This window comes from Triturus cristatus, chromosome 9 (genome assembly GCF_964204655.1).
Source record: "Triturus cristatus chromosome 9, aTriCri1.1, whole genome shotgun sequence".
Lineage (NCBI taxonomy): Eukaryota > Metazoa > Chordata > Amphibia > Caudata > Salamandridae > Triturus > Triturus cristatus.
In genome coordinates this window covers 454,626,423-454,639,545 of record NC_140592.1, presented here as the reverse complement: position 1 = coordinate 454,639,545, position 13,123 = coordinate 454,626,423, and the positions used below count along the sequence as shown (strand labels likewise).

The following is a 13,123-nucleotide window of genomic DNA, read 5'->3' as shown; positions in this document are numbered from 1 at the left end:
TGCCGATCAAGTCCCATTTATCAAAACCTTTTGTATGCCAAAGCCTACCCAATCTTTCAGATTCAAACAACGGGGTAGCAAGGGTGAGCCTATCCTTCCAGCCCAGCGAGTCAGTTGCCATCTTCCACACACGCACCACCACCCCAGTGGGCCCCGTGAGGGACGAGTCCAGGGACCGCGAGTACAACGCCCTGTGATAGTTACCACCACGCAGCAACCACCTGTCCATGGCATAACCAGGGCTGAGGACAGGGCCATAGAGACCATGATTAATCGCGCTCAGCTGGACGGCCCAATAGTAGCGTCGGATGTCTGGAAGCGCAATACCCCCATCATACCATGGAAGCGTCAACTTAGCAATTGCTATTCGCGGCCGCCCATCCCACAACAACGTTCGTTGGAGGCTTTCGACCTCCCGAAAGTAGTTGGCCGGTACCCAATCTAGAGTATTCTGCAATGCGTAGAGGAACCGGGGAAGAGACATCATTTTGAACAAGGCAGCGCGCCCAACGAGGGAGAGCGGCAGCCTCCGCCAGCCCTCTACATCCCGCCGCAGGCGCGCCAGGGGGGGAGCAGGTTCCTCTCATACCGCAAAGCGGAGTCCGTGGAGATAAAGATCCCCAGATACACGAAGCCCTGCTGAGCGATCTGGATCGAACAAGTTCGCGGGATCGGTGGAGCCTCGCCACTCAGAACATATAAATACGATTTACTCCAGTTGATGACGAGACCCGAATTCCTACCGAAAGATGTAAGAACGTCACAGACCACTATAAGTGATTTCTTGGGCGAGGCAAGATACAACAGGATGTCATCAGCATATAGCGAAATGCGGTCCTCGTGCTCGGGCGACCATCTAAGTCCCGGTATATCCGGGTGCCAGCGTATCCACGCTGCCAGCGGCTCAAGGGCGAGGGCGAACAACAATGGCGACAGGGGGCAACCTTGCCGAGTACCCCTCCCAAGCTGAAACGGAGTCGATGCCCGGCCATTTACCACCACACTCGCAAGGGGTCCCTCATACAGCAACCTCACCCAGCTCACAAAACCATGGCCAAAGCCGAACTTGGCCAGCACAGCCCACAAATATGCCCATTCCACCGTATCAAAGGCCATCGTGGCATCGAGAGACGCCACAATAGCTGGTTCACGCAGCGTGCCCGCCCTGGCGATTACACCATGAAGGCGCCGAAGGTTTAACGCAGTGTTACGATGCGGAATAAAGCCGGATTGATCTGGGTGGATCAAGTCTCCAAGTACCCTGACCAATCGGGCCGCCAGGATTTTAGCCAGAATCTTCGGCTCGGCGTTAAGGAGTGAGATAGGCCTATATGAGGCACACTTATCTCGGGGTTTACCATCTTTGTGTATAACAACAATTGTCGCCAGTCGCTGATCCAACGGGAGGGTCCCACTCCCCCGCGCCTCCACGAACATGGCGCGCAGGTGAGGGGCGACCCTATCCGGAAACAGCTGATACAGGTCAACCGGCAAGCCATTCGGGCCCGAGGCCTTACCCGAGTTCAGCGCGCGGATAGCTTCCGCCACCTCATCGACCGTTATGTCACCATCAAGATCATCCCTATCTACGTCAGAGAGACAGGGCAAAGCGATATCACGCAAGAGGTCACGCGAGTCCTCGGGCGGCCTATCCGACACTGAGGCATAAACCATACGGAAATAGTCAGAGAAACACTGTACAATCCTCTCAGGTTCCACAATCACCTCTCCCCCCTCTCCCGTCAGCTCCGGCACTACTCTATTAACCCGTTCTTTTTTGTCCAGCCAAGCTAGGAGTTTCCCGGCCTTGTCACCAACATCATACAGGCGGCCCTGCTGTTCCCTACTGAGGGTCTTAGCGGCATTCGTCACCAGGTCCTTATACTCGGCTTGCTTCAAGCTCAGCTCATGCAGTGAGGCCTCTGTAACCTCCTCCTCTAGCGCTCCCTCCAAAGCCACGATCTCCTCCTCAACCTGCATAACCTCGCCATCTCTCCGCCGCTTGGCCGCCACTACAAGGGAGAGAGCCTCCCCTCGCAGCACGGTCTTAAATGCTTCCCACAGCGACACAGCCGAGTCCACGGATCCCTGATTTTCCTTGAAAAAATTATCAACTGTCTTCACCAGTGCGCTGCGCATCTTGGGGTCTCGAAAGTACCAAGGGTTAATAGGAGCCACCCTTCCCCCTCCCTCACGGCCGACATCCAGCCTGACCCACACTGGCGAATGGTCCGATATACCACGCGCCATGTGCCTGGCCTCGGACACCAATGAGGCGTGCGCAGCAAGAGTGAGCAGGTAATCAATCCTAGAGAGGCTACCATGCGCCCCGGAGTGGAAGGTGTATTGGCTCTGTGTGGGGTGCCGGAGCCTCCAGCAGTCTATCAGGCCGAGTGTGTCTAGAAAGTCTGGAAGCCACTTCTGAGCCCCCCCTGTGTCTCTGGGCGGGTATCTATCCAGCAGCCCAGAGCCGACAGCATTGAAGTCACCCCACACCACAAGCATACCCCCCGGGAGATCCAGCAAGGCCCTACCCAGATCTGTAAACGTGGAAGATTTCTAATTCTAAATCATGACTCAGGCTGACTGGTTACACATAAGATGTCTTGCATAAATATTTACAAGTCTATAAATTTACAAATTCACAAGTGGGCTAGCGCTAACCTACAAGATAAGAAAAAATAAGAAAAAAGAAGATAAAAGAAGATAAAAGAGAGAGGCAACAAAAAGAAGAAAACAAGAAAAGAAAAGAATCAGGAATTCCAAGTCTGAATGTAAAGGACTTCTAAGAGAAAACAGAACAAGAGAGCCAGTTCTAATTCATCCATTATATACAATATATCTATATCTTCACAATCACCAACACTTTCACCTTACGCAGCAAGGTAACCACGGCACCATGAAGAAAGTCAGGTCTGGGCAATTATTTTCTTTTTCAATATTTATTTCATTTCACCATTTGTGCAGAGATATGAACGGTCTACGCGTTTCGGCGCTATGCCTTCAATTGGACCATAGAGCCCGGCTGTCTAGATCGCCATTTTAAAGTGATAGATGCTCATTACGATCCCTTGTTTGTTTCTACCCTTGTGCGTGTTTCTAGACAGCTAACCCACTGTTCTTACTAAATGGCTTCGTTTTTCCGCCATTTTCTCCTTTCATTAAATGTAAAGTACAATAATGAATGTTGTACACACTTTTGGAGCATAAACTGGTCATAACGTACAAGTACACTATTTGTAAATAAAGTGCTAGTGCAAAACAATGCTGTCAATTATAGAGTAAAAACATTTCATTTCCCATGTTTTCACGTATCATTAACTGTAAAGCACATTTGTAATCTCTTTTTTTCGCAATGTTATAAAGCATATATAAATATTTATTTTTTTCACTGAAAAAAACAAAGGTTAGAGGGACGTAATTTGAGTTAAAGTACACTACCTTAATTCTTTCATTCTTATTTGGTATTTTGGGATCAGAGAGTATTTATCTCAGATGGTATTCTCACCTTCTTCATTACTTTAATTCAAACTGAATGTCTGCACTCAATGTCCTTCTTTACTGTTTATCATCCGACAAGATTTAAAGCCGAGAACACTTGATCCTCATATTTCGCATATGATTAAGACCCTGGTTGAAATGCATTATGCTGCACTGTTGGATTTGCCTGCTGTGAATAAAAACTGCATTACCTGCTTCTCAAGTGGATAGGCTTGTTTTAATGCTATGAAACAGGCGTGATTTCTGATGGAATATATATAATGTACACACACACACACATATATATATATATACACATGCATGGCTATATCCACATATATATATATATATTCACAAACATATCTACATATATATATATATATATCCACACACATATATATATATATATACACACAGGTGTATATATAAGTATACATACATGTATATATACACCTATATATGCACATACATATATACACATGTATATGCACATACATATATAAGTATACATACAAACATGTAGATATACACATGTATATGCACATAAATATATACACAAGTATATGCACATACATATATACACAAGTATATGCACGTACATATATGCACATACATATATACATGTGTATATGCACATACATATATACACGTGTATATGCACATACTTATATGTCATGTGATCAAGGCCGTGAACCGGCCGAAACGCGTCATGGCGGAATAACTTGGTGGCAATAAAGAAACCTTGCATTAAATTGGGTCCTCGCTCGTTTTTCAAGTCTGGAGTAGAAGTTGCTAACGAGAGATTGGATATACACATGTATATGCACGTACATATATGCACATACATATATACATGAGTATATATATATATATATACATACGTGTATATGCACATACATATATACACATACTCAAACATATATGCACACATATATACACTCATATATATATACACACATAAATATATAGGTCTATATACACACACACATATATATATATATATACACACACATATATAGACATGTATAGACACACATATATATACCTATATACACATATATAAACAAAGCTATATATACATACACACACATATATACACACACACTCATATATATATATTATATATACACACATATATAGATAGGTAGAAGTCATCACCTTGTAGGATACACAGTTACTGTAACCCAGTACTTCTAACCAACGTCATCAAAACATAAAAGAAACGGTAAGGTGGTGACCATCTTGGAATGGAAATACTTTCTTTTGTAATCACGGATTCGCCTTCAGCAAACGGGGTTTATCAAACACCTAGATATTTACTATACACTTTCAAAAATTTGCCTTTGAGTGAAATCAGCTTTAGAAACATATCAAAATAAATCTAGAACCCTTCAATAAAAGACTAAATAATTTTTTGAAAGAGACTTCAAAAACAGTGGCCGCACATTGAACTGCTTCAACTTCATTCTATGACCGGTTGCATGTCTTCTGAGACGGCTGAGTCTTTTAGTAACCTCCATATAACTTCCTCAGGCGCCATCTGTAAGGAATAAGAAGTCCTTGTTACATATTTTATTTCAGTTAGCATAGATATAGACAGTTTTTTTAAACAATCGCTGTCTTTTTTTCGTTTTTGTGGTTGGGCTTCTTTTGGTAGGATAAGCGTTTTTGGGCTTCTTTTGTGGGAAGTTATGCTAGTATTTTTTTTTTAATAATTTGAATTAGAGGTGGTAGGGGCATAGCTGGACGGCGCCCGGGCCTGGGACGGCTGCAACGCCTTTGTGATGCGAAAAGACAGCCTCTGTGCTGATGAGAAAATTCTTCCACGACTTTAGTGTAACAGCAGGACTCCAACTCATCGCTGGCATATGTGCGGCGATCCATCGCCGAGAGCCACGCGGCCTTTAAGTGCGTCACCGGCGCGTCACCTCCTGCGTCCTCCTCAGTTACAGCCTTCCGAGCACCTCTTGCTCCGGGCTAGGTCCCGCCCACCGCCGTCGCTGCAGAGTGCCACTTCTGTGTCCAGGCCGACTGATCTACTTTCACAACCCACCTCGGGCCAGCGCCGCCACCGAGGCCGCCATGAGGGCTGTAAGTGGTCGCTTGGGGGTTCAATGTTCTCTCTTTTCCCTGTGATAGACTATGCTGTCCCAGCCACCGCACCCACCTTTCCACTAGGTAGACCTGCGCCTCATCTCTTCCCTCACCCCGTGTTGACAACAGCTCAGACTTGAGTATTCTTGAGTTATCGAACAGGTCATAGACGCAGTCAGAATCTTATGAAAGTCCTTTGAAGTGAATCCTACGCGTGGGGACCTTTACACCTTGATTTTGAGAACTACCTGTTTTTATTTGTTAAAGTGCTTTAGTGCTTTGTCCCAACCGTATTCGCCTTGGAAAATACATTTCACTGCTTAGTTATTAATATTTTTGATGTATTGAATTTCTCACGGGTGTAATCTTCTATAGGTGTTTGTACATTAGAACCAAATGGTTGTGCTGGAATTATATAGGTTCTCAGGAGCCATAATGTTTTTTTTCACTGGCCTATTTAACAGCAATGCTTGTTTCATGGTCCCTTTTGGGTTCTGAGATGCCACATTGTGCAGTGTGTTAGGAAGGAATTTCAATAAGTGTAAACTTTGGCTAATCCACCCGAAGGGAAGAATCTAATTGAAGAGTGGACGAGATATGGCACTGTCAAAGTTAGTAAACTGCCTAGGTTGGACTTCATGTACAGTGTTTCTGCCAAACACTCGCATCAAATTGTTTTTGTAGGGAAAGGGTCAAGGGCTAATGGGGCTGGTAGTTTCATGTGGAGTTTGATAGGAGAGGGGCATCGTCCTTTTAGCACTACTGTCGGTGGTCTGTCTCAGATCGTTCTGTTTTTACTCGGGGGAGAATGGCTATCTACAGGAAAGGAGAAAGTAAGAACCCTCTCAGTTTGCTGTTAGATTTAGAGATAAGGATGTTTTAAACAATTAACTATATCAGACTAAACATACTTGTTGTATGGAACATTTAATGTCCCCATATTTTTTCTGCCCCTCTACTTAATTGAAATGGTGTTGTCAAGTGGAAAAAGCTGAGCAACATCCGAAGACAGACTACAAGTTTGACAAACGGTGATCCACGATAATGTAAATCTTTGCACTACCTGAACTTCACAGCTTTGTTTTTATTTATCTTGAGGTATTGTAGCTGCCAAACAAAGCTTCCGTTAAAAAAAAAACATTGACAGGCTAGCTTGCATTTGAGAGGATGTGCTGCAAAGAAACACAGATGAGGCCAAGGAAAAAACTGACATTAATAGAGCACCTGACAAATGAGTCCCTAGTATATCGCTGTGACCATTAACAATCCTGTTTTGTTTCCCAGTAGGTGGAGGCACTCCTGTCTTCCTAGTTATCAAAGAGACCAGGAGCTTCAAATTTCGAGACTTTCTTCAGCCGTTAGCCACTACACAGTTCCCCATCTCAATACTCTTTGGACTCCATCCTAAGTGCAGCATCTGCTTCTGGTAGGTCAAACAGCACGTCCTTTGGGAATTGGCAATGCAGGTGTCAACGGGTGTACTGGGTATTTCTCTATTTGGGGACTCGTTATTTAGTTGTGTGATCCTCACTGACCTTCATGGTGTCTTATGTTGCACTTCTCGCATTTTTCAGTAGCTCAGGCCACAGTGAATCTTTTGGGACTCTGGAAGGTGCAGGGGTTCGATATCGTGATGTCGATAGCTGAGGTCCGTGTCCGTTGAACTCAGTCTTTCTGTATTCCTCTATCATAAGGTTTTTGTGGGAACATCTCTAAGTTGTAAAAGCCCAGTATAGACCCTTGCAACCTCACAATTCTATTTTCTGCAAAGCCATTTCATGACTTTCACCAATCACATGGTGTTTTATGAAGTGCTGCTGACTTCGCTCTAATGCTAGGTATATAAACCACCTGCAGAAGTTTGTTGCATATTGTACAATATCAGTTTTTAATACTTGTAACCTGAAGCTTTTTCTGCTCATTCCCGCATTGCATGAATTTGATGCACATATCGTTGGCCGATATTTGTGTTGCTTCGTTAATTTAATGAAAATACAACTAGTTTTAACTTACTTATAAGCATTGACTGTTTACTCTTGCACTGTTTGAATCTGATGCTTGAATTCCCCCGAGGGGCCATCACTGCCTGGTTCCTTTCTTCGACTACGAGAGACGCCATCTTGGGGAAGTGCGTTCTCTAGTCGTTGGACTAATTTGCATATAAATATACACGCTGCATGGACGCGCTGCTGGCGCGCCGAAGGCAAGCCCGTCTGCGCCCATCAGCGTACCGGAGGCGGCCAAGGCCAGCCATCCTGCCCGTTCTACCCTCCAATCTGGATATCGGAGGTGTTACAGCGGTGAGCAGCTTCAGAGTCTGCGCCCGCATTTGTGTCCTCACATTAGTAGGTGGGATGTGTTAGTGTATCAACTCCGTCTGCCCTATTTGTGGCTTCAAACTGGGTGTGGGCTGCACTGACCGTACACCTCTTAACGTCTTTATTAACAGAGGTTTGCAAGAGCCTCTAATTCAGGCGGCTCTAATTAATACACGCTCACTTAAGAAACTCCATCATGATGTCTTTGTTCTTCTGGCGGACAAACCAGCAGACCTGTTTATCACAGAGACTTGGCTAGACGAATTCTCAAACCCTACGGTTATGTTGGCTATCCCGGATGGCTATACGATTTCTAGGCTTGACCGGACAAAAGGGAGGAAAGTGGGGTGGCTATTATCCATAGCGAGAAGTGGGTCCTTCAACGGGGAGAGGCCACGTTGTGGGGAGATTGTGAATCACTTTATTTTAGTATCAACATCACAACTCACTTCACACTGGGAGGCTCCTTGATTTACAGACCCCCAGTTCTGGAAGTGGTTTTTCTTAAGGCACTGGGGGATGTCATCATTCCCCGGGCTTTCCACTTATCCCACCATATTGTTCTTGGGCACTTGAACATTCACCTTGACCAGGCATCTGCGGGAGGTACCTTAGAGTTTTTAGATACACTTAACCTCGCCCAGCTCACCCAATGGGTCAGCCTACCGACTCATTTAGGGGACCATATTCTTGACCCTATCTGCTCTATTTTTCCCATTCTGGTAGAGGCCCGCCCTGGTTTCTTGGTCTGATCACTATCTGACTTACTTCTCCTGGGTATTGACAGACGCCAACTCCTCGGCACGACCCAAGCGTGATACGACCTTTGCTAGAATTGACCTGCTTGCTTTTAGCCAGGCTCCGGCAGCATCTACACCCAATTCCTTTAATGACCTAGAAGGAGGGTTGGCTTGCTTTACCAATTGGATCGCCTAGCACCGCGGGGCGCACTTCCCCAGCCACCCTCCATAGGCACTTCAGGGATTCTCCCTCTAAACCATGGTTTACGCCCTCCCTGCGGGAGCTAAAGCAGGAGTGCAAGAAATTGGAACGGGGTTGGCTCAAGGATTACTGCCCTGGGACTAAACATAGGCTGAGAAACAAACAAAAAATGTACTACACTGTCATAGTACATGCTTAAAGTGCATACTATTCGACTCGTATTGATTGTGCCAGGAATAACTCTGAGATTTTTTCCATTGTCCAGAGTTTCCTGACACCCACGGCACAATCAAGCACACTCCCTTCTTCCAACTCTTGGTGTGAAAATGTCTCCAGTTTGTTCATGGAAAAAATCTGTAATATTCAACCGTCTTTTACCTCCTGTATTAAGGATACAGCTATCCCCCTAGTTTCAGGGGTTCCACCTGCCCCTCCCCCTCAAACTTTAGCTGTCTTTGCTCCCATTGACTTATCCCGCTCACTTAGAATCATTAAGGCCCTGAAATCAGGCTCGCCATCAGACCCCTGTGCTTCCAGGCTTTTGGCTGCCGTTGCGGAAACTGTTAACCCACAAGTTAAGCCTGCTTATCAATATGTCCCTTCAGGAGGCTCTTGACCCGCCAGCTTGGAAGCAGGCCAAGATTCTTTCTCTTGTGAAAAAGCCCTCTCTTGATCCTATGTACCCAGGGAGCTATTGCCCTATCTCCCCTCTTGCCTAGTATGGCTAAGGTGTGTGAAAAAGTGGTGACCAGACAGCTGACTGAGTTTATAGAATGCTCAGGCCTGCTACATCCAGCTCAGTCGGGATTCAGGGCCAGTTACAGTACCGAATTAGCCTTGGTTGAAGTCTCGGAGGCCATCCGTGACAGTCTGTATGCCGGCGGGAGGGCAGCCCTGATTTTGCTTGACCTCTCAGCGGCATTCGATATAGTTCCCCATTCACTGTTGCTGACCCGCCTGGCTGAGATTGGTATTTATGGCTCTGCTTGGGGCTGGCTTAAATCTTTTCTGGAGGACCGGGTGCAGCAAGTCTGGCTCCCTCCGGCCTCTTCCTTACCCCAGAGAGTGTCTACAGGGATCCTCCCTGAGTCCTCTCCTCTTTAATATATGTTACTCCCCTGGTTCAACTGGCAGAGGACTTGGGAGCAAAAATCATTGCTTGCGCTGATGATGCGCAGCTCTTGTTTACTTGGGGTAAAAATGAGGGCTCTACCGATGCCGCACAAAAATGCTTGACTACAGTCTTCCATTGGCTGTCCTTCACGCAACTCAAATGCAACTAAGAGAAATCTGAAATCCTTCTCTTCAGAAAGTTCCCCCCCCTGGTTTAGAGAAACACTCTGTCTGACTTTGCTCTCCCAGTATCAACAAGCCAACCCGTTAACCTGGGGATTTGATTAGGAGAGAACCTCACCTTTTCGACTCAGATTAAGAAGCTGGCTGGGACGTGCTTTGGGTTACTAAAAACTCCCAGGAAATTCCTTCCCCTCCTTCCTAGGGCTGCTAGGGAAACGGTCACCCATGCCCTTATTCTATCTCGGATAGATTATGCCAACGCTCTTTGTCGGCACTCCAGGCTATTTGTTGAACAGATTGCAGGTGTCATATACCACAAGAGAGGAGAGGGTCCAAGGGAGAATGTTTAAAGACCTGCAAGGAAGGTATCCCCTATTAAAGTACACTTGTATCACCCAAAGTATTGGATAAGCGACCTCACCTCAACCTGGCGTCTGCTCAGGGAAGGGGGCCCACGCTCTCCGTTGGTACCCCGTCGTAGTACATGAGCTGCGACCGGAGGTAGTTTGGGTACATTCAGTTAAATCCGACAAAGAAAAATAGGATTTCTGGTTTGCTATCATTATCAGGTTTTCTTTCACTTCATTTTAGCAGCAGCTTTACTTTTCCTGGTACTGTCGAAAGCCTAGATACTCTCCTAGATCACCCAGGCTGAAACATGTAGACCGTTTTTTGACACTTAGCAGGTTAAATCCATACTGCTTTATGCACTGCTTTTTAATCCTTTCAGTGCGAGCAAGTGAATAAAGAGTTTTGTTTTGCCCCTACTAGGTAGTTTTAATCTCACAAATTTTCTAGTCACTTTCTTATTTTTGCGCTGCATCCTCACCATACCAGGATTCACCTATGGGATTTAGCATCCTGGATATGTAGCAACATCTTAGAAACATCCCTGAGCTCCTTCCCCATATTGAGGCGGTTGTAGCCATTAGTGGGAACAGGTTTTCCCACTGAGAGGAGAAACCCATATGATGAAGCATGCCACCTATGGTGGGTGAGGGTATTCATCCTAGAAGGGATTTCTCCCATATGGAGATTTGGAGAGAGACATCAGCTCTTCACTTTGCAGTTTTCTTCCGATTACAGGTGGTTCAGAACATGGCAGCCAGACTTCTCCTGGCATTCCTGCCAGAAGCAGTGTGAGACATCTGAGAGCGCTTCACTGGCTGCACGTTACAGAACGGGTGAAATTCAAATCCCTAGTTATAGCTCACCGCGCTCTTCATGCCCAGGGACCAATCTACCTCCAAAAACATTTCTCCTTTTACACTCCCCCAAGATTACTCCGCTCTACGTACCAACATTTGGCCAATGTCCCTCTGTTCCGATTGCAGAGGACGGGGGTGACTCACTTGCTTTGAAAACCTCGCTGGCCTGGAACTCGCTGCCGTTTGCTCTCCGTAGCATTCAGGACCCCACTCTTTTAAAAAAAAAAAAAAAAAAAAAAATTTTTTTTGAAAACTTTCCTTTTAAATTAATCTGGCCCTCTCGATCTCTCATGGTTCGCGCCGGGACACTCTTGTAGTATCTGCGCGCGTTACAAATGGAAATAACATAACATAAATTCAATTGAGTGAAACCACTATGGCTTGGGTTCCTTCCAGGTTTTAAAACTCTGTTATCAATCGAAGTCTGCTTTATTCGATTGTCATAAAAAGCATTCATAGAAACAAAAACCCTTAAATACTTTTCAAGATTCTAAAACATTAAGCGTAAAAACATGTAAGTTGATTAACATCATTACTGTGCAAATATATTTAACCCCAGTTGTATCACGGACCATAGAAAAACTTGAAATACTGCAGCAAATCGATAAAGAGTTCAGCTGTTGCAGAAACAATAGTGCTGACCTGCATTGTTTACAGTGAAGGTCACGCAAGATGTGAAAAACAAAGCGTCTGTGGGACGCATTGTAAAACGAGTAGAAAAGTATAAAGTGCATTGACTAGTAATACCATTGCAAATGCAATGGTCCGAACCTCTGACCAGTCGTTTCTGTCAGGAAAAGAGACTAAGTGATAAATGTCTAATTTAAAATGTGTTTAAACAAATCTATGCTGATGGTTTTGAGTAGCAGTTAAGTATTGCTGAATGCCATCTGTGACCAGTGTCAACTGGTTAATACTGGGCTTAACCATTTCCCTCGAATCTTTGATCTTATGAAAAGATAAACCTTAATGTTTCATATCTTTTATGCTGATACTATGTAAAATATCAGGTGAGTCGAAGTATTCAGCATAACCCAGCTTCACACAGAATCATCTAATAGATTCAAACCGTAAAAACGCTCCAGAGCTGGTCTGCTTTAGACCGTCATTAAGGATCAACCGGTTTAAAAAATAGTAAAATCACTGGTCCATACTTTGTGCCAAAGTAAAGTTGTCTGAAACGTAATCAAATCGGATTAAAACAGGGCGCTGAGTTCACAGTGTCATACAAAATTAAAACAACTGGGACAGCCAAAAGATTACTAAAGAAGGCGTTCTCCAGTGACTGGAGCTGAGTGATGTTGCCCATTCACTCTGTCGTTTTGTTTGTTTCTTTGAATAACTAGATGCTGTTTTTGAGTTAAAAAACAATAAAAAAAAAAAATATATATATATATATATATATATATATATATTTTGTAATCCAAATGCCCGAAAGCTTAAAGGACGCACTCCCAGCAGTGTAAACCAAAAGGCTTTAATTATAACAGCACAACCAGCAGCTTCTTTCAGAGTGAGTTTTCGCCGACGCTTTTCGAGGTCAAGACCTCTTCATCATGGGCAGCTTCAGAAACGCACAGATGTCTCCAATGCTTAATAGTTAATTACATGCAAATTCCTTCGTAGGGCATGCGCAGTGCATTAGTCTAGTACCTTGCATGTTGGGACATTGAGTCCTGCTTACTACAAGGATCGCACTGAGCTCACTACGAGAAATAACTATCTCCAAGCAGGACTCAATGTCCCAACATGCAAGGTACTAGACTAATGCACTGCGCATGCCCT

At 44.8% G+C, this 13,123-nt stretch overlaps 1 protein-coding gene across 2 annotated transcripts in view; it reads left to right on the top strand.

The window, feature by feature from the left end:
• The first annotated feature begins 5,431 nt into the window (after positions 1 to 5,431).
• Positions 5,432 to 13,123, top strand: part of AKT2 (AKT serine/threonine kinase 2) — a 686,003-nt gene continuing 678,311 nt past the window's right edge. The window contains exons 1-2 of one of the 2 annotated variants that reach the window (XM_085625347.1): positions 5,432 to 5,571; positions 6,859 to 7,000. The gene's annotated coding sequence lies outside the window, so the exon portion shown is untranslated. Of the gene's footprint in view, positions 5,572 to 6,858; positions 7,005 to 13,123 lie in introns of those variants that run through there. The other variant, XM_085625346.1, reaches the window with a different exon arrangement.